Source organism: Mustelus asterias, chromosome 3 (genome assembly GCF_964213995.1).
Source record: "Mustelus asterias chromosome 3, sMusAst1.hap1.1, whole genome shotgun sequence".
Lineage (NCBI taxonomy): Eukaryota > Metazoa > Chordata > Chondrichthyes > Carcharhiniformes > Triakidae > Mustelus > Mustelus asterias.
Window position 1 is genome coordinate 62,626,207 of NC_135803.1, and position 20,087 is coordinate 62,646,293.

A 20,087-nucleotide genomic window follows, 5' to 3' on the forward strand; every position below is an offset into this window, starting at 1 on the left:
CGATTCAGGTATGTGTGCGCCTGTTTTCCAGGGAGCATAGATGATCGTTACATCCTTGGGCAATCAGATCCCTGGCATTTTCTAGTTCACCCCAGGCTGTAAGGATGGCTCATTAGGTGCCACCCGGTCTGTGATTGAACGGTGCATCAGCCTCCTGAAGATACGCACTCGATGCATCCACTGGTCCACAGGGGCCCTACAGTACAGCCCCCGAGAGCGTCTCCTATATTGTGGTGGTTTGCTGTGCCCTACATAATCTGGCTCTGCAGCGTATGCCAGCATTTATGAGGAGGACATGGTGGAGAGGCGTGTTTCCTCGGATGATGAGGTGCGTCAGGAAGGGGTTGAGAAAGAGGCCACTGAGGATTCAGAGAATGGAGGCCAGGCAGGGTCAAGGAAATGCATGGGCAGGAGGGCTAGAGACGCCCAGCCAACCTGTCCCTTCATGGTGTAGGACCAGCATGCAACAAACCCTATCCCCTGCACGGTGGCACAGTGGTTAGCACTGCTGCCTCACAGCGCCAGGGACCCAGGTTCGATTCTCGGCTTGGATCACTGTCTGTGTGGAGTTTGCACGTTCTCCCCATGTCTGCGTGGGTTACCTCCGGGCGTTTCAATTCCTCCCACAGTCCAAAGATTTGTGGTTTAGGTGGATGGGCTATGCTAAATTGCCCCTTAGTGTCAGGGGGACTAGCGAGAGTAAATGTATGGTGTTATGGGGATAGGGCTTGGGTGGGATTGTGTTCGTCTGAATGGCCTCCTTCTGCACTGTCGGGATTCTATGATTCTATGAAGTGGCATTGCCCCCCCCCCCACCCCAACTACCTGTGCCTAACTTCGCCCATGCCCATGCTGTGCCCTAAATTCATTACATTTGTGAATTTTCCCACTACATCGAGGTGTATTCTCAGGATGTACATCAGAGTGGAAGTGGCCTGCTGCCTGTAATGCCCTTTTCATGCAAACCCCACACACTGACCTGAGTTTTGTGTGGGGTACCTCATGGCATAGAGCTAGATCAATTACTGTTACAGAGTCACATAAATGATTTAGAAATAGAAACATAATGTAGTGACCAAAATTGCAGTATATTGCAAACAATGAGTGGATGTGGGAGCAGAGAAGACGCTTTTAGTGTGTTATTATTCCCGGGGGAAGGTAGATGTGTGTTGGGGCGGGTGGAGGGGGCTGTTGATCGGGGCGGGATTTGACAACATCCCTGCATTTTCGAGTTCAATGTGTTTTGATCAGCACAAAGGCTGAAGTGAAATCCCGGAAACCTCAGTCATCGATAAACGACGTAAGCGTGAAAAATGGCGCCAAAATGTTGGCTTTTTTGAAAAGTTCAGCTCGATGTGAATAAGGGAAAGTAGGCGTGTGTGTGGAGATTGGGAAGCAGCTCCTGGACAGGAGGGAACCAATCCCCTCAAACACGAGCTGGTGAGTTTGAACAGACTGTAATGAATGTGCCTGAATTCAGCCTGACTGTCACTGAGACATTGCTCAGTCGCTGCTATTCACTGACTGCTCAAAGTTTCCACTGTTGGGAGGAGAGAATTTCAGGAAAAGGTTCAGGGGAGTTTCCACGTTAAAGTTTTATTGTGGTTGGGAAAGGGATGTTGAGGGGTTTAGAAAAATCTTCTTTGATATTCTGCATATGTTTTGCCTTAACCATCAGCACAGGAAATGTATCTCTCCAGTGAAGGACAAAAATGAACATTTCTTTTCTCTCCTTTTGATTTAATAATGGTTCAGACGATGGATAAGCATTTGAAAACATTCTGCATCTTAAACTTAATGTTCTCCACATGGTAGATTTAGAGGGAGAAATATTTTCATAATGTTTAGATCTGGAAGTTACTTAGAAAATTAGCTGATAATAAAATCTATCGGTGTCCGCTATATTTAGGAGGTTGGATTGAGCAATTCGGAGTTTTCTAAGTGATGGATCCAGCCAATTCGCTCGCACATTTGCTTGAGGAAATGGATTAGTTTGTACATCCTGTTCTCTTTCTCTGTGACTCGGGTGAATTTTCTTTGCTGGGTTCTGAAACTACTAGAATTTTAATGCAAGTTTTGCACTTGAGCATCAGCGAAAACCAAGCTGCAGGTTTTGAACATATATCCCTTGTTTGCAAAGACGGGTTCAGCGCTGACAGCTACAACTCGTGAATGAAATCATTGGAAAGTATTTTAATGTTCACAAGTTTAAACGCGTTGGTAACAATGTATCAATAATCCATCAATAGCGTCGGTTAACCCCAACAATAAACAAGAGATTTCAGTGAAACATGAACACTGATTCCACTATCAACATTTCAAAAAGGCAATTCATTTCAAAATATTTTAACCAATCCCCGCTTCTCTGTTAAATTTGAAACGGTGCCATGTGGGGCTTTAACGGAAACGGAACTACTCAAAAGTTACAACTGCCAGCTAAATGGCAAGAGCAGTTAACTATTTCTTCACCATAAAGCTGCAGACCGCTGAGTATTTTTCCCCTCAAAACATATTGGTTCGTTTATTCATAAAAACTTGCAGGAGTTCTGCGATATTGAGCTGCCCAGAGGAGGCAGTAGCGTAGCTAGAGGGGGAGCGACCGCATTTTGCTGATGAATGCGATCAGCGCGAGTGAAATTAGATCCAGGGAATCTGAACGGGAGGTTACATTACAATGAAAGTACTTCCCTTCCCAACAGCGACCTCCCACGAACAGAGTTAAAAGAGACAGGTTCAAAATTATATTTAATAACTTATCAGAGATCCTAACTAAAACAGTCTCCTCCACCTGACAGTCTCACACAATTACCACCAGTTCACGGAGAAAGGTTATTAGGTGATTAATAGAATATACATCTCATTGAAATCCAACTATGTGGACGACTGTAGCTTTTGGGGTGGAAATGGTCTTTGGGCCAAAGGAATGGATTGTTTTTTCGTTTCAAATTATTGAAAGGGCCGATTTCAGGGATTTATTAAAAATCGGTGAGATGTATTGGATAAAGTGGAGTTTACCATAAATACTTTTTCCAAGTTTGAAGAGATCGGGACTCCACCTGCTCTGGAAATTTCCGGGATGAGCTCAGTGTGTTTTTTTTTTCATCTTTCACAACACCTGATGTACAAACTATTGTAGTCTCTGCCCTGCATGAATCACTACAACAGCCTGAGGCTAAACCCTTTTATATTCCTTTCGCTAACTCCGCAGTTGACATCCCTCTCCGTCTCTCCCCTGAATGCCCGTCCCACTGGGCTCCCAGGACATGGATTGAGCGTCATTGGTGGAGCGCTCCTCATGATGGACTGGGGTAAACACAGTAAGAAGTTTGACAACACCAGGTTAAAGTCCAACAGGTTTATTTGGTAGCAAAAGCAGAGCGCTCCTCATGCAGCTCAGACCCTCTTCATCGGGCAGAAACCCCCAGCCACCTCCCCTAAAGCCAGCTGGAATGTCCCCAAAACACTGGCAGCACGTCGATATTTACATTTCATTCCCTCAGGCGATTAAAACAGCGGGTAAATAAATGTTGATTTATGAATTTAAAACCTTCCGCAGAATCACACGGGCGCCTTTTTTATGTGCTCGCTCCCCCTAACTTTAGAACCTGGCTACACCTCTGGCCAGGGCGAGTAGAGGTGAAATAAATTAGGAAAACAACGAGAGAGATTTTTGTTTAAAAGTCATTTGCAGGATATGGTCGGCGTTTATTGCCTTTGAGAAGGTGGTGAGCTTTCTGAAACTGGAACCGCGGCAGTTCCTGAAGTGTGGCTGCACCACAGTGCGGAAAGGGAGAGAATTGCAGAATATATCAAATGAAATTGAGAAAGAAGATCAGGGTGAACCTGAAGAGGTTTTTATCAATACCTCGAGAGTGAGAGGATAACTAAAGATATTATTGTGGGTCAACCCACAGCAAGTGGACTGCAGCGTTTCAAGAGAGCAGATCACCACCACCTTCTCAAGGACAACTAGGGATGGGCAATAAATGTTTGCCAGTCAGCGATGTCCATATCCCACAAATGAGTTTTTTAAAAATCAGTGCCCATAAAGACCAAAAGGTTTGTGTGGAGGCAGAGGATGTGCGTATAGTTCCTGCTGAGTATCTTCACAAAAGAGGTAAGGAGGAAGAGTACGAAATATTGGATGTGATAAACATAAGGAGAAAGGAATTATCACCAGGGAGATGCTGTGTTGGAGAGTTGGTGTCGACTCGCTGGGCTGAATGGTCTCTTTCTGCCCTGTAGGAATTCTGAGTCAATGGGCGAAATGCCCCACAGGCTGTTAAAATAAGCTGGAGAGAAAATTGAAGGGGGTTATTGTTATTTTCCAATCCCCTTGGATATAGCTGTGGTGTTGGAGGTCTGCTAATGATGAACCTTTTCTTAGAAAAGAGAGCATGATATGGACTGAATAATTACAGACCAGTCACTGACCTCATCATAGAAAAATCATTAGAATCAATTCTAATGGACAGGAATAACTTAGCTAGAAAGGCAGAGGTTAAGTAAAGACAGTCAGCATTGATTTGTTAAGGGAAGGTTGTGTCTGACTAATTTGAATTTTTTGAGGAAGTAACAAGGAGCATTGATAATGGTTGGACAGTTGATGTGATCCGCATGGATTTTAGTAAGGCTTTTGACAAGCTCCCAATTGGCACACTGGTGAGAAAAATAAAAGCCTTTGGGACGCAGGGGATTGTAGCAAGCTGGACACAAAATTAGCTCAGTGGCAGGAAGCAAAGGGCAATTGTTAATCGATGTATTTACAACTGGAAGGCTGTTTCCATTGGGGTTCCACGGGGCTCAGTACTAGGTCCCCTGCTTTATGTGGTATTAATTATTTGGACATAAATATAGGGGAATAATGAAGAAGTTTGCAGACCAAAAATTGGCCATGAGGTGGATAGCGAAGAGGATAACTGCTGATTGCAAGAAGATAGTAATGGATTGGTCAGTTGGGCAGAAAAGTGGCAAAAGGAATTTAACCTGGAGAAGAATGAGGTGATGCGTTTCAGGAGGTCACACAAGGCAAACGGTTACATGATAAATGGGAATAAGCTGAGAGGAGAAAAGGTGCCCTGTGGCGCATTTCTTCCTCCAGGAGCATGGCCTGAATTATGACGTGCAGCTCCTGTTAATAGACCTGAGGGGTTGTTGAAACTCCTTGTAGGTGTTGCCTGCATTTTACCAGGACATGCTTAAGGTCTGGGACATGGTTGCCCCGCACCACAGCTTTCCCCAATCTGGGGTAGTGGCTGTCGTAAGGGAGGGGCTGCTCAGGAATCGGCTCCTCCACAAATACCATTTCAGATGGCTGGCGAAGGGGTGGGCTGTGCAGCCAGGGTGACCAGTGTCGGGGACATGATGGGTGGAAGAGGAATGGGCTAAATGATGCCCCATGAGTTGGCTCATCATGTGATGGTGAGCATTTAGCTCACGACTGATGCCATCCATGTCCTGAAATGGTCATGCTCAGTTCTAACGTCACTCGTGGTGCAAGGAGGCACAGCTGTGAAGTGGACTCCTGTCTGAGCGCAACCCTGCTCGGATGGATTGTAACATTGGCCACAAGACCTAATTCCCTCTATGGAGCGGTCCTCCCCTTAACATTGGGAACCTGGGTGGAGGGTGTTGCATGCAGCAGTCCCATGCAATCATCAATTGCACCAATTCATGGACTCCCAAATAGCCTGGCCCTTTTGCGGTCTTGCGGAATCCGCGGACCATGCATATCGGGGATTTTAGGCTGCACTTCCATTTCAGTTATCTTAAAGAAACGTTTCTTACTATTGGTGTATTTCAGGCTCACGCTTCTGATGGTGTGGAAAGGGCAGGGAAGGAGGAGGACCTCCTCATGAAGCAGTACCTGGCCAAACCTGCCATAAACAGGTCCAGGCAGTGGGCAATTGACTGTCCTGACTGTCTGCCTCTCCACTGCAGCTATATTCACAGCCAGGTGTTCCTGGAGAGGGAGCATGCGATGTCCACAGGCACCATCGAGGCCTTCCATGTTCATTGAGCACTGCAGGGAATGGGCTGTCTTATTGACCCCTCTAATCACCTTTTGTTTGAATGTTTTAAGTTTCATTTGTGATTTGTTCTTGTTTTGGGTGATTTTCCCTTTAAGAGATGCCCATTTTATTTTACCCCTTACTTTGTTTAATTTAGTTAAATTGGTTTACTCAAGAGAGGAGAAGAGAAAAGGTGAGCGACCTTAGAATGAACGTCCTTTTGAAAGTAGTTGAACCAAATGTCCATTTCTGTGCTGTGAATACAATGCACCTCATTTCCTTAATCTACTGTAATTTTATTCACCATTATTCTAGATTGGGAACAGCAGCAATTTGGAGGGAATTAACCTTTCCTTTGAGGCTGCCTCCAAACCAAGCTGTTTAAAAAAAACCCACACAGGGACAGTTTCCTCACAAAAGGGCTATTCGTTCTCACTCCATTGACAAGTTGAGAAACCTATATGGAGGTTGCAGATTCAATAAACCAAAACTAACTTCTTCAATTAGAATTAACCGTGAGTTCATTTGGAACATCAGTATATTCCTGGAATTACTTTTCTCCAAATATACTGCACTGCAAACTTAACTGTCCTCAGTTAAGATTCAACTTAAAGAATCATAAGGAAGCAGTTTCAAAAGATGCTAGATAGCCAATGTGCGATACTCTCACAGAAGGATCTTGTGATGAGAATGATTAAACTCTATGGTGAGCTTCACTGCATGATAAATGGTTTACTATATCACCTGGGTTTAGTGGATCAGTTAGTATTTTAATTCTCCCTGTTGAATCTGTGGAACCTTATTCTCTACCTTTCTGTTCACATTACATTTCCAAATATATTCCTGGCCAATGTCTATCCCTTAAGCTGGTTTTAATAATGTAGTTTATCTGATAATTATCACATTGCTGCTGTGGGACCGTTCTATGAGCAAATTAGTTGTGTTTCTAGAACAATGACTAAACTTCAGAAGTGCTTCATCAGCTGCAAAGTGCATCGGGTCTGGCTGGTTAGCTGAGGTAGCTGAAATGTGCTGCTTAATGCCAACAACACAGTTTTAGTCACTGGACAGATTGAGAGTTTTTGGGCCTGTCTCTTCTCCTTGCCCCATCGTGATATCATGGCGTAGAGACACATGGTGAGCCATGGGTTAGCAATCCTCAGACACTTGGGGCACTACATGAAGAGCGCGTTGGAAAGTTATCTATATATGCAGGTCTCTGTTTGTTCATGTTTATGTAGCTAATGCTGGCAGGCTGAGTCTGCTGCTTTCTGTAAGAATATTTTTTTCCCCTTCTTTAGAGTCAACCAGCTTCATGAAGAAAAGGAAAAGGGTCATTTTGATGCAGTATATACAATGAAGTTCCCGTGTTCAAGATGTATTCACCTCTTCAAACTTGTCTCAGGTAATACACGGTGGCAACCTATCCTTATGTTTACAGGAAACTGTATCATTGTGTAATTTACACAGTCATACAGCAAAGAAACAGGCCCTTTGGCCCATCATGTCTATGCCGACTATCAAACACCAATCTGTACTAATTAATCCCAGTTACCAGTACTTGGTCCATAGTCTACCATGCATTGGTGATTTAAGCACTCGTCCAGATGCTTCTTAAATGTTACAAGAATACCTGCCTCCACTTTCCTCTCAAGCAGTGCATTCCATATTTCCACCACCCTCTGGGTGAAAATCGTTTTCCTCAGATCCTCTCTAAACCACTCATTCCTCACCTTAAACCTATGTCCTCTGGTCTTAGACACCTCTATATAGAATCAGTTGTGAATGTAACTTGTAGGCGTAAAATTATCCTGCTAAACAACGAACGACCCTGCCCATAGAAACATCTCGATTTACCTGAGCCTTGATAGGATGTATGCTGAATGGAAAGACAGAGAGTCAGAAGCCTTCCTCACTCAAGTGTGCAGAATATTAGTGCAGCAATTGACCAAAGCATGTAGCATGGAGAATTTCAGACTCCTTTAACCAGTCACAGACTCAATAATAATCTGCCATATTTTGGCTTTAAGCAAATTCAGCTCTAAAACGACCCATCCACCCTCACTCATCACAAGCTGGTATATTTTATGGTGGTGTAGTGGTACAGTCACTGGACTAGTAATCCAGAGACCAGATAAGAGTGCATTCGGATGATTCCTAATAGTTAATCAGAAAAAGGGAGAACAATTAAAACCTCTTCTAGCTTTTGGGTAACTATTGTAAAAACCACCCCACCCCCTACCCCAAAAATGGGATGCACCCCACCACCCATTCCATGATCCCAAATCTCTTCCCCCATACCCACCCAAGGTTTGACACAGGCCCGCCCAGCAATGCAAGCCCAACGCGACCCAATAATTCCCCCCCACCCTTGCAGGTCCAACCTAATCCCCCACCATTATCTGACTGCTCCCTCCCGCAACCGAGATCTCCTCCCCCTTCAGCTTGTGAATCAACATTGATCACAATGAGTACAAGTTGGAGGAATTGCTGAGGGTGGCAGAATGTACTCTGGTTGGCGGACTTCAATGTTCATTTGCAACAGTGGCTTGGTAGCAGCACTACTGACTGAGCTGGCTGAGTTCTAGAGGACACAGCTGCGAGACTGGATTTGCAGCAATTAGTGAAGGAACCATAAGGAGGGAAAATCCTACTTGTTCACGTCCTCATCAACCTGCCTGCATTAAATTCATCTATCCATGATAGTATCGGCAGGTGTGACCACCGCACAGTCCTTGTGGAGACAAAGTCCTGTCTTCACATTGAGAATACCCTCAATTGTGTTGATTGGCACTACCACCATGCTGAATTGATAGATTCTAACAGATCTAGCAACTCAATACTGGACAACCACAAAGCACTGTGGGCCACCAGCTGCAGCAGTATTGTACTCAACCAACATCTGTAACCTCGTTGCCTGGAATATCCCTACTCTACCATTAGTACCAAGTTTGGTGATCAAGCCTGATTCAATGAAGGGTGCAAGAGGGCATGCAAGGTGCAATACCAGGCATACCTAAAAATGAAGTCTTAACCTGAAGCAGCTACAATACACTACTAGCAAACCAAACAGCGTAAGCAGCAAGTAATAGACAGAGCTAAGCAATTCCAGAGCCAACAGTTCAGATCAAGGATTGAATTCTCCCAAACAAATTCAAAGTGCCGAATTCGCATAAAAACTGGAGTAAATCCCGCTGCTGTTTTAGGGGGATTCTCAAAATGAATGTTCCCCACTCTATGCATCACAAAGAGCCCTCGAGTCAATCGTGAAGAAAAGCTAGGGATGGGGCCTATTCCCACTGGACAGGCCGGCAGCAGGGCGCTAAGTGGGCTACTGCACGTATGCTGTTCTGTCAACACAGAGGTTGGTACATGTGCAGTAGCCCGCACTGCTGGCCTCCCAATCGCTGGCCAGCCCTCTGACCCTGTATTGCTGGGCTCTGCAAATCTCCCCCTCCTTTGTTGCCCTCCTGGATGTGTCTGGGCCAGTCCTGACCGCGCCCCCGCCCCCCCCCTCCCCCCACCGCAAAGCCCCGATCTCCTCCTCCACCATCAGCGACAGTGCTGAACTCCCCAACGACCCACACCCCCACCCCAATGGCCAGCCCCAATCAGCCCTTCGCTCCCTCTGTCGCTAATTCAAAGTGCAGAGTGGCAGCGGGACACCCCCTGTAGACTCTGGCTCTGTCCCCTTGGCACTGCCCAAAGCTTGGTGGGCAGTGCCAAAGTGCCCCCCTGGGCATTGCCACAGCTGTTGTAAACCCAACTGGAGTGATACATTCCACCGAGGGGGGTGGGAGAAAGAGGCTGGAGGACCCGGAGACTTCAGTCACAGGCCCGCTAATCAGATGTTAATGAAGATTATCATATTTAAATCAGCTCCACGCCAATTTCCAATTTCTGGTGTGGAGTTGACGACGCCAGTAATCCGGCGGTCGGAGACACGTGGTAACCGTGGTGTCCAGCGGCAAGCCTGCTACTTGGCCTTCGCTTATGCCTCCCGGCCCATAAACGTTGTAGTCCTGCCATATCCAGCTGTGAATGATGTTGGACTATCAAACAATTCTCTGGAGGAGGAGGCTACACAAATAACCAACCTCAATGTGGCAAATGGAATTTAACCCTGAAACCTAACTCTGAAATTGTGAAGTGATACATTTTGGGGCAACTAACAAGGCAAGAGAATACACAATGAACAGTGGGACACTAGGAATTGCAGAGCACTAGAGCAACCTTGGAATGCATGTCCAAACGACATCTTGGGATAGGTAGATAAGTTGTTTAATAAGGCATATGGGATACTTGCCTTTATTAGTTGAGGCATAGCACATAAGAGCAGGGAAGTTATGATTGAGCGATATAAAATGCTCATTTGACCACAGCTAGAGTACTGTGTGTGGTTCTGTTTGTCACACAAAGGAAGAAAGTGATTGCACTAGAACGGGTGCAGAAAGATTCACCAGGATGTTGCCTGGGCTGGAACATTTCAGTTATGAAGATGGGCTGGGGTTATTCTTGAAGCAGAGAAAGCTGAGGGGGAGCAGATTGCGGGGCACAAAATTATGATGGACATAGATAGGATGGATCGGGAAGAAAGCTTTTCCCTTATAGAGGGGTCAATAACCAGGGAGCATGGATTTAAGTTAAGGCGCAGGAGATTTTGAGGGGATTGGGGAAAAGCTTATTCGCGCAGAGGTTGGTGGGGATCTGGAACTCACGGCATGAAAGGGTGTTAGAGGTGGGAACCCTCAGAACATTGAAGAAACATTTAGATGAGCAGTTGATATGCCATAGCATACAAGTCTATGGACCAAATGTTGGAAAAAGGGATTAGAATAGATAGGTGCTTACTGTGCTTTAAAATTCTTATGATTCTATGACTATGATGGGGGAAGCCCAGACCTGCAAAAGATGAGGCTGAAGCATTTCGATCATATTCAGCCAGAAATGCTGAGTGGATGATACATCTCAGCCTCCTCCAGAGGTCCCCAGCATCACAGATGCCAGTCTTCAGCCAATTTGCTTCACTCCATGTAATATTAAGATATGGCTGAAGGCACGGAATACTGTAAAGGCTATGAACCCTGAAAATATTCCAGCAATAGTGCTGAAGGCTTGTGCTCCAGAGCTTGTCACACCCCTAGTCAAGCTGTTCCAGTACAGCTGGAACATAGACATCTCGCCAACAATGTGGAAAGTTGCCCACGTTTGACCAGTCTTCAGCCAATTTGCTTCACTCCATATGAGAGTGACTGCTCTTGACATCAAGGCAGCATTTGACTGGGTACGGCATCAAGGAGCCTTATCAACACTGGAGTCAGTGGGAATGAGGGGGGAAACCTCAGCTGGTTGGAATCATTCCTGGCACAAAGGAAGATGGTTGTGGTTGTTGAAGGAAAGTCATCTCGGCTCAAGGACATAACTGCAGGAGTTGTTTAGAGACGTGTCCAAGACACAGTCATCTTCAGCTGCTTCATCAGTCGCCTTCTTTCCATCCCATATGGTTTATTAATGTCCTTTGGAGAAGGAAATCTGCCTTCCTCACCCATTTTAGCCTACATGTGATCCAGATCTCCCTACTGGCATTGTGGGTGTACCTACACCACATGAACTGCAACGGTTCAAGAAGGCAGTTCACTACCACCTTTCCAAGGGCAATTAGGAATGGGGAGAAACTGCCAGTCTAGTCAGCAACACCCACATCCCATGAAGAATAAAACAAAATAACTGCTTTGATCAGCAACAATAAAATTGACATGTACGATTTATGCTTGTATTTTCCAGTATTCCATTTGTTTGCAGTGAGTGGAGAAGCATTACTCGCCAGACCGGATACCATCACTAAAACCAACGCAGGAGAACAGGTCCTGTTCCCTATACCGAATCAAGGCTGGGAAGATCAGTATAATGTAACATTTAGATCAAGATTTCCACGAACCATTGAGATTTTAACATGGAAATCAAATAATCCAGAGAATCTACACTTTGTGCACCCACTGTACCAACACAGAGTTGGAATCCAGAGAGATTGTGTGATGCTGTATAATGTCCAGGTTAATGACACTGGAGAATATGAAATACGCATTGACTACCATGGGACAGAGCTGGAAAAACATGATGAAAGTACTTTCAATTTGCAAGTATTTGGTAAGTGTCTACATTATTATTGCTGCAGCTCAAACTGCTCAATGTTTTTTTGTTGAAATCCAATTCAATCCAAACAAAGTCCAATTCAGATTCTCCACAAGTGAGACATTTCTGATCCAAGCTGACAAGACAGGCTCACCACTTCTTGTCTTGGGCTTGATCAACATGATCCAAACTGATTGGAGCAGGCATTGCACCTCCTCTAAGGCTTGATCTCATTTGCATCTTAACCAAAATACCTCGATTTTGCTTTAAGAAATTGCTTCAAATGAAGCCTCAGTGTAACCTCATGACTTCAACCAAGTGCAGGACAACAAAACTGCACTTGATTTTAGCCAAACTGCTCAAATCACAGAGCTTACCAGTACATTGCAAAATTTGGCCTCCATTAACAAATGAATCTTTCCAGTTCTCATCCTATGAGCTCGATTTTACCATCAAGTTGCGCCCGTTTTTGGAGGCAAAAACTTGGTAATGTCGGGCGTGAGGCGAGTAGCGTGATCCGCCCCCGCCTCTGTGCCAATTTCCCCTTTACCAAGGGCTGAAAATAGCCGCCATCACGACCGCAACCAAAATGGGTGCAACATCGATTTAAAATCATTTGCATGCATTTAAATTGACTTAATGGGCTGCATGCCCCAAATTACTGGCACTTCCCCCATTACCACCACATTTGCCGCCAGATTCAGCATGAAACAGACATAGTCTGCAAAGGTCCGATTCAGGCGCTCCAGCTTCTGAGGAGATAAGTTCCAAGCTTCCAGCGGCTCTCTAACTCAGATCAGTGGTGGTGGTTGGGGGGGGGGGGGGGCGGGGGGGAAGCAGGTCAGATGGCTCTCTGGTGGGGGTGGTGGGAGGGAGGCGGATCAAATGACTCTCTGCTGGGGGGGAGGGAAGTGGGTCAGATGGCTCTCTGGTGGGGGGCAGGGGCTGGGGCTGGGGGAGACTGCTGCCACTCTGTGTGATCCATGGGGGGGGGAGGGGGATCCGTTGCCACTCTGCGTGTGATTGGTGGGGGGCGGGGGGGCAGGGGGCCGCGATCGGTCTGGGTAGCGGGGGGGGGCGGATAAGGTGGCCAGTTATGTTGTGGGTGGGGCAATGTCTGTGGGCGCCAGGGTGAGGCATTATCCGACCTGGGAACAATGTGGCAGGGGAGCGTTTTTCTATTTTGTATTTGCTGCGCGTGTGCAGTTGAAGGCTCCGATCAGAGCTGCAGCATTTTGGGCACGTTAAGCCCCGCCCACAGGGTTCTTCAGCACATTTCAGAATCGCTGATATTTTTTCAGGCAGCTTGTGTATGGGGGCGCCTGAGAACTGGTTGGAGTGTTGAGTATAGGAATTGGAAAATCATGTTACAGCTGTATAAGACTTTGGTTAGGCCGCATTTGGAGTACTGAGTACAATTTTGGTCGCCACACTACCACAAGGATGTTGATGCATTGGAAAGGGTGCAGAAGAGATTTACCAGGACTTTGCCTGGTTTGCAGGATATGGACTATGAAGAAAGGTTGAACAAACTTGATTGTTTTTGTTGGAGCGCGGAGGATGAAGGGGAACCTGATTGAGGTTTACAAGATTATGACAGGCTTGGATAGAGTGGATAGTCAGAATCTTTTTTTCCAGGATCAAAGGGTCAATTCCTCGGGGGCAGAGGTTGAAGATGAGAGGGGAAAGTTTAAAAGAGATATACGGGGCATGTTTTTTACACAGAAGGTGGTAAATGCCGAGAACACACTGCCAGAGAAAGTTGTGGAAGCAGATTCTATAACAATGTCCAAGAGACATCTGGATAGATACATGAATAAGCAGGGATATGGGCCACGTAGAGGCAAGAAAATATTAGATTAGAGAGGCATCTGTACTTGAAAGGCCTGTTCCTGTGCTGTACTGTTCCTTGTACTTTAAACTGATCTAACCAAGTTTCTCCACAGGAACTTCTGAAGTCAGCACAATCATCTTAAGGTCCAGTCGCTTCCAGATCTCTGTATCCGCACCCCAACTTTTGCCCTGAGGGGCCGAACGCCTTCACTGGAACAGCAACCCGTTTCCCAGCCACCCATCCTGCAGCCACATCAGCTGCAGGTTATTTGGAATTTTCAGGCTAAGACCCCACCATCCAACGAATTCAGACTCCTGTTTAAGAGGAAGTGTCCCTGAGGGTGGCATTATTGGCTTAGTGGCTAAGAATAAAGCAAGTTCCTCAATGGAAATGTTTCTTTAGCATTTCAATTACCCCAAATCAAATATAGTCTCAATAACTGGCAACATTTCTTGTCACTGATTTTGGACAAACTGGGTTCTGCATTACAATTTGTACAAAAAACGAAGTGTTGACATTCAGAAAATACTTGAATTCAATTGCTGAAACTTCATGCCATCTGCATTTTTTACAAACTGATTTGGATTGATTTGTTTCATTCTCAGCAGCAGAAGAATTCCTGTTACATATGAAATTTCTAACAGTGGAGTCCCTTTGTATCTTACATCATCCATAAACTGAATGCATTTGTGAAGCACAAACACAAGACATGAGTTAATATCAGGACCTCTATTGGAACTTCAGGCTTTAACATTAGCCTGTCTGAAATACAGAACAAAATGGAAATATTTGTATTCTGGTTTATTTCATCACTCAGAAATATCTCATATCTAAAATGAATTACTCTAAAGTGCAATGACTAAGTGGTTAATTATTATCTGTCTATTTCAGAACCAGTTTCCCAGCCTGTCACAGTGATTCTTGGTAACTGTTTGAGTTCACCAAATATCACTTTGAGCTTCTCTGTCTCCAATGGAACAAATTACTTTATTCACTGGCAAAAGGTGTCTTTGTCTGGAGTTCTCAATGAGACGTATGATGGGACCGTGCTTGTGATACTGAAGAGGAGCAACATGTGTACAGATGCGTAGCAGCAAACGCCATCAGTAATGCAACCAGCCACCCAGTGACTGTCAGTCAATCTAATGGGGCCAATCCCAAGGGTGAGAAATTGGAAAAGTTATCCAAACTATTTTAGGAACAATTTTTGTAGATTTCCTTCAGAATTTAGCTCAGAATGTGCAGTGATAATGTTCTGACGCAAGCATTCCTCAATATCCATTTCTAATACAACTGCCAAATGTGCCAACATTTGTAGATGGGGGTACAACAACAAAACCTGTATTTATAAAGCACCTTAAACATAATAACGGATTCCAAATATAACTAGATTACATGACTGACTTTAGGAAGGAAGTCTAATACATAGAGGTATTACAGTGGTGATTATAAAATATTGTCAAGGATAAAATCGTTAAATTATGGAAGAGACAAGAGATTATGGAGCTGTTTTCTTTAGAAGAGGAAAGAAGATTTGACAGTAAAGTTCAAAATCATGATGTGATTTGATTAATCAGGAAAAACTATTTCCACACGTCAATTAGGACATCAATTTATCATGGATAGAGTTAAGGGATAGACTAAGAGAATTTTTATGTGCTGTAAGTTTTTGGATATGGAATACCTCACTGCAATCACTTGTAGAAGCAGAATCCAGAATGGATTTTAAATGAGCATTGGGTGTATGTTGGAAAAATAAAATTTACATTATGGGAAAAGGAATAATTATGTAGTTCTCTCTCTGAGAGTTGGGATGGGTATAATGAGCTGGATGGTCTCTTCTGTTTCATAAATACTATCCATCTGTTTTAGGTAAAAGAAACCGTTTGATTCTGGTCTATTTGGAGATGGCATGTCTGGTGTCCATCATTTTCTGCATCCTACTCTATATAAGGTGGTAAGTACTACATTTCAAATTAGTGTAAACAACAGAAGTTCAAATACATTATCCAATGATCTACTTCATTGTGAAATACTATCTGCAGATACGCTGTTTTTATTGTAAAATAAAAGAAATGATGACAACAATTTTAGCTGATAAAGAAAATTTGAAGAGGTTATCATGTTGGAATATATTTTTTCCTTCCAGCAATGGTCCAGTATTGAACTGCTAAGTACACAGAGCTTTAGGTCACACTTTGGAGTTCTGACAATATTGCTTATAAACTGTTTGGCATAAGTTGGCTGAAACAACGTGATAGAATTGTTTCATATGAATCACGTCCCATATGAACAAATGTGAGAAATGCTTTCTGATGAGTATCGTTAAGTGCAAGACTCGTCTGTTTACAGGAATCAAGAAGGATCCCTGTTAAATCTTTAATCTTTTGAAAGATGAAAAATGTCACATGACAAGGCAGCTTTGTGGACAGAACAACTAATTCAATATATAAAGGACAGTGAAATTATTAAGCAAGGCTCACTTAGTAGAATACACTGAGTGTGGTCAGATACTATGGGGGCAATCTTACCGGCTCGCCCCACTGGTTGATCACAAGGCGAGCCAGTATGATAGGGCGAGAAGCGCAAAATTGGGTTTGTGCCCTATTTTTTGTCCCTCACGATGTTACTGGCACAAAGCTGATTTCAATAGCTGATTTTCAACAGATTTTGGGCGGCATGGTGGCACAGCGGTTAGCAGTATTGTCTCAGTGCCAGGGATCAGGTTCAATTCCAGCCTCGGGTTACTGTCTGTGTGGAGTTTGCACATTCTCCCGTGACTGCGTGGGTATCCTTCAGGTGCTCCGGTTCCCTCCCACAGTCCAAAGATAGAACATAGAACATAGAAAAACTACAGCACAAATAGGCCCTTCGGCCCACAAGTTGTGCCGAACACATCCCTACCTTCTAGACCTACCTATAACCCTCCATCCTATTCAGCTCCATGTACTCATCCAGAAGTCTCTTAAAAGACCCTATTGAGTTCGCCTCCACCACCCCTGACGGCAGCCGATTCCACTCGCCCAGCACCCTTTGTGTGAAAAACTTACCCCTAACATCTGCCCTGTACCTACCTCCCAGCACCTTAAACCTGTGTCCTCTCATAGTAGACATTTCCATCCTGGGAAAAAGCCTCTGAGACTCCACCTGCTCTATGCCTCTCAACAAAAAGATGTGCCGGTTAGGTTGATTGGCCATACTAAATTGACCCTAGTGTCAGGGGATTAGCAGGCTAAATATGTGGGATTATGAGAATAGGGCCTGGGTTGGATTGTGGTCCGTGCACACTGGATGGGCCGAATGGCCTCCTTCTGTACTGTAGGGATTCTGTGATTCTTCTAATATTCCTTACCTGATTTAAATGTATTTTGGTAGGAAGCCAAACATCAGTTTTGTGATTGAGAAATTAATTTGGGGTCTTGTTTTCCTGACTTTCTTGACAGCTTAAAGGTAGATCAAGTGTTTCATAGAGCTGTGTTAGGAAACCTATATTCATCTCATGAATGCTTATTAAAAGGCCAGCATGTCAGAACCATCATCTCCCTTCAAATTAATTGCCCAGCGAGTGGACATTTAGAGCTTGCTTTTATGACTGTACATAAGTGGCGTGCGCTAGTGAGGTAGACCTTCCTGGACTCTGCGTTAAGTTAATGCTGCTTTCATCTTCCTCTCACACCATCACAGAGAATGCAAGCTGCACCAAGGCTGGGAACAGCGGAGAGTGAGATCAAGTACAGGACTTATGGGTGTATTAAGGGAGCAGAGTGGCAGATTGAATGGCTGTTCAGGTGCAGTTTACATGTGATGCCTGGTTGTTGGGGCCAATGAGGTAACAATTGGGTGGGCCACTTACTGCTCGCCCTAACACGAGATTCAATATGCTCCTCGTAGGTGCATAATTAATTAGCTGAACAGCATAAGATCTTGTGGGTTCAGTCACCCAGCTGTCCAGCAGACCTCACTCCAACTTCTGTTCTCAACACAGCACCAGTCTCCAGAATGGAAACTGTCTTTACAATAAAAATAAACCAATGCAAAATTTCATAATTTGCAATAAAAACTAAGAGGAATGTTCAAGATGTGTGAATGGTGATGGCCGGACCTGGTGCGACTATCCATTGTATCATTATGTCTGAGCGACAATCCTGTCAGACCCTTCTTCAAAGACTGGAACTCGGGTGAATATTGGACAGCTTACCACAGAAGGGAGGCAGTGGCTGTCTTTAGAGGTCAGGTCATGGGCACGAGGGAACACTTTAAAGCAAGAACAATGTGTTTTTCTTGGAGCTGTTGGAACATTAGTTAACAGCTTTGTTGGGATACTGACTAAATTACACCTAAGTAGTCCCAGTTTCAATATCAAATCTGTGCAGAGTTACTCTGGCAGTAATGGGGTAACTAGAGGGTTGTTCATTACTGCCTTAGGGATGGGGAAGAAGGATTGATTGTCAATGATTTTACCAAACTTAAAAGGTGAAATGAAAAGTTGGAAAATTTAAATTTCTTAAGGTTTGGATTTTAAGTAATTAAGATGCAATTGTAATTTCTTTGCACACTGAACATTTTTTTAAAAGTACTACAATGTGCATATGACATGATTTGTTAGCTCTTAAATGTGCAGGCCTATCATCCTTTTAATAAATACCATCCTGTTTTCCAACCTTTCTCAACAGGCACAAAAGGAACATGAAGTAGAGCAAATAGTTATGATGTACTTGGATATCCAGAAAACATTTGAAAAAGTGCAATATATTTAAAATAACTTACAGTTAAAAAAGCTCACCAATGTCTCCACTTTCTCAGGAGGCTACAACTTTCACCAACTTTTACTGATGCAATATAGAAAACATTCTTTCTGAGTGAATCACAGCTTGGTATGGCTCCTGCTCTGCCCTGGGACGCAAGAAACTACAAAGGGTCATGATTGAAGCCCAGTCCATGACGCAAACCAACCACCCATCGATTGATTTTGTCCACACTCCCATTGCCTCATAAAAACAGCCAGCATAATCAAGGACCCCACCCAGCCTGGACAATGTTCACTATGTCTGGGTAGAGACAGAATAGCAACACAAAATATCGTCAATGTGATTTATGTAGTGCAATAGTTATTGAAACCCACCACAGCAAAAAAAAACTTCATTCCTCATATCCATGGGGCAAAATCAGTATATAGCATAAATGTTCATTGATGGAAAAAATGTTCAGTGTGTTTCTTGTACATGGATGTCTAGAACATAGAACATAGAACAGTACAGCACAGAACAGGCCCTTCAGCCCACGATGTTGTGCCGAACTTTATCTGAAACCAAGATCAAGCTATCCCACTCCCTATCATCCTGGTGTGCTCCATGTGCCTATCCAATAACCGCTTAAATGTTCCTATAGTGTCTGACTCCACTATCACTGCAGGCAGTCCATTCCACACCCCAACCACTCTCTGCGTAAAGAACCTACCTCTGATATCCTTCCTATATCTCCCACCATGAACCCTATAGTTATGCCCCCTTGTAATAGCTCCATCCACCCGAGGAAATAGTCTTTGAACGTTCACTCTATCTATCCCCTTCATCATTTTATAAACCTCTATTAAGTCTCCCCTCAGCCTCCTCCGCTCCAGAGAGAACAGCCCTAGCTCCCGCAACCTTTCCTCATAAGACCTACCCTCCAAACCAGGCAGCATCCTGGTAAATCTCCTCTGCACTCTTTCCAGCGCTTCCACATCCTTCTTATAGTGAGGTGACCAGAACTGCACACAATATTCCAAATGTGGTCTCACCAATGTCCTGTACAGTTGCAGCATAACCCCACGGCTCTTAAACTCCAACCCCCTGTTAATAAAAGCTAACACACTATAGGCCTTCTTCACAGCTCTATCCACTTGAGTGGCAACCTTTAGAGATCTGTGGATATGGACCCCAAGATCTCTCTGTTCCTCCACAGTCTTCAGAACCCTACCTTTGATCCTGTAATCCACATTTAAATTAGTCCTACCAAAATGAATCACCTCACATTTATCAGGGTTAAACTCCATTTGCCATTTTTCAGCCCAGTCTAGAATTAACCTGTGATGTAAGTGACTCCCCTTGATATCAAGGCAGCTTTTAACT

General features: G+C 44.3%; 1 pseudogene; it reads left to right on the top strand.

Moving 5' to 3' along the window:
* The first annotated feature begins 295 nt into the window (after window positions 1-295).
* LOC144491824 (hepatic and glial cell adhesion molecule-like) lies at window positions 296-18,772 on the top strand (annotated as a pseudogene).
* Window positions 18,773-20,087: the final 1,315 nt, after the last annotated feature.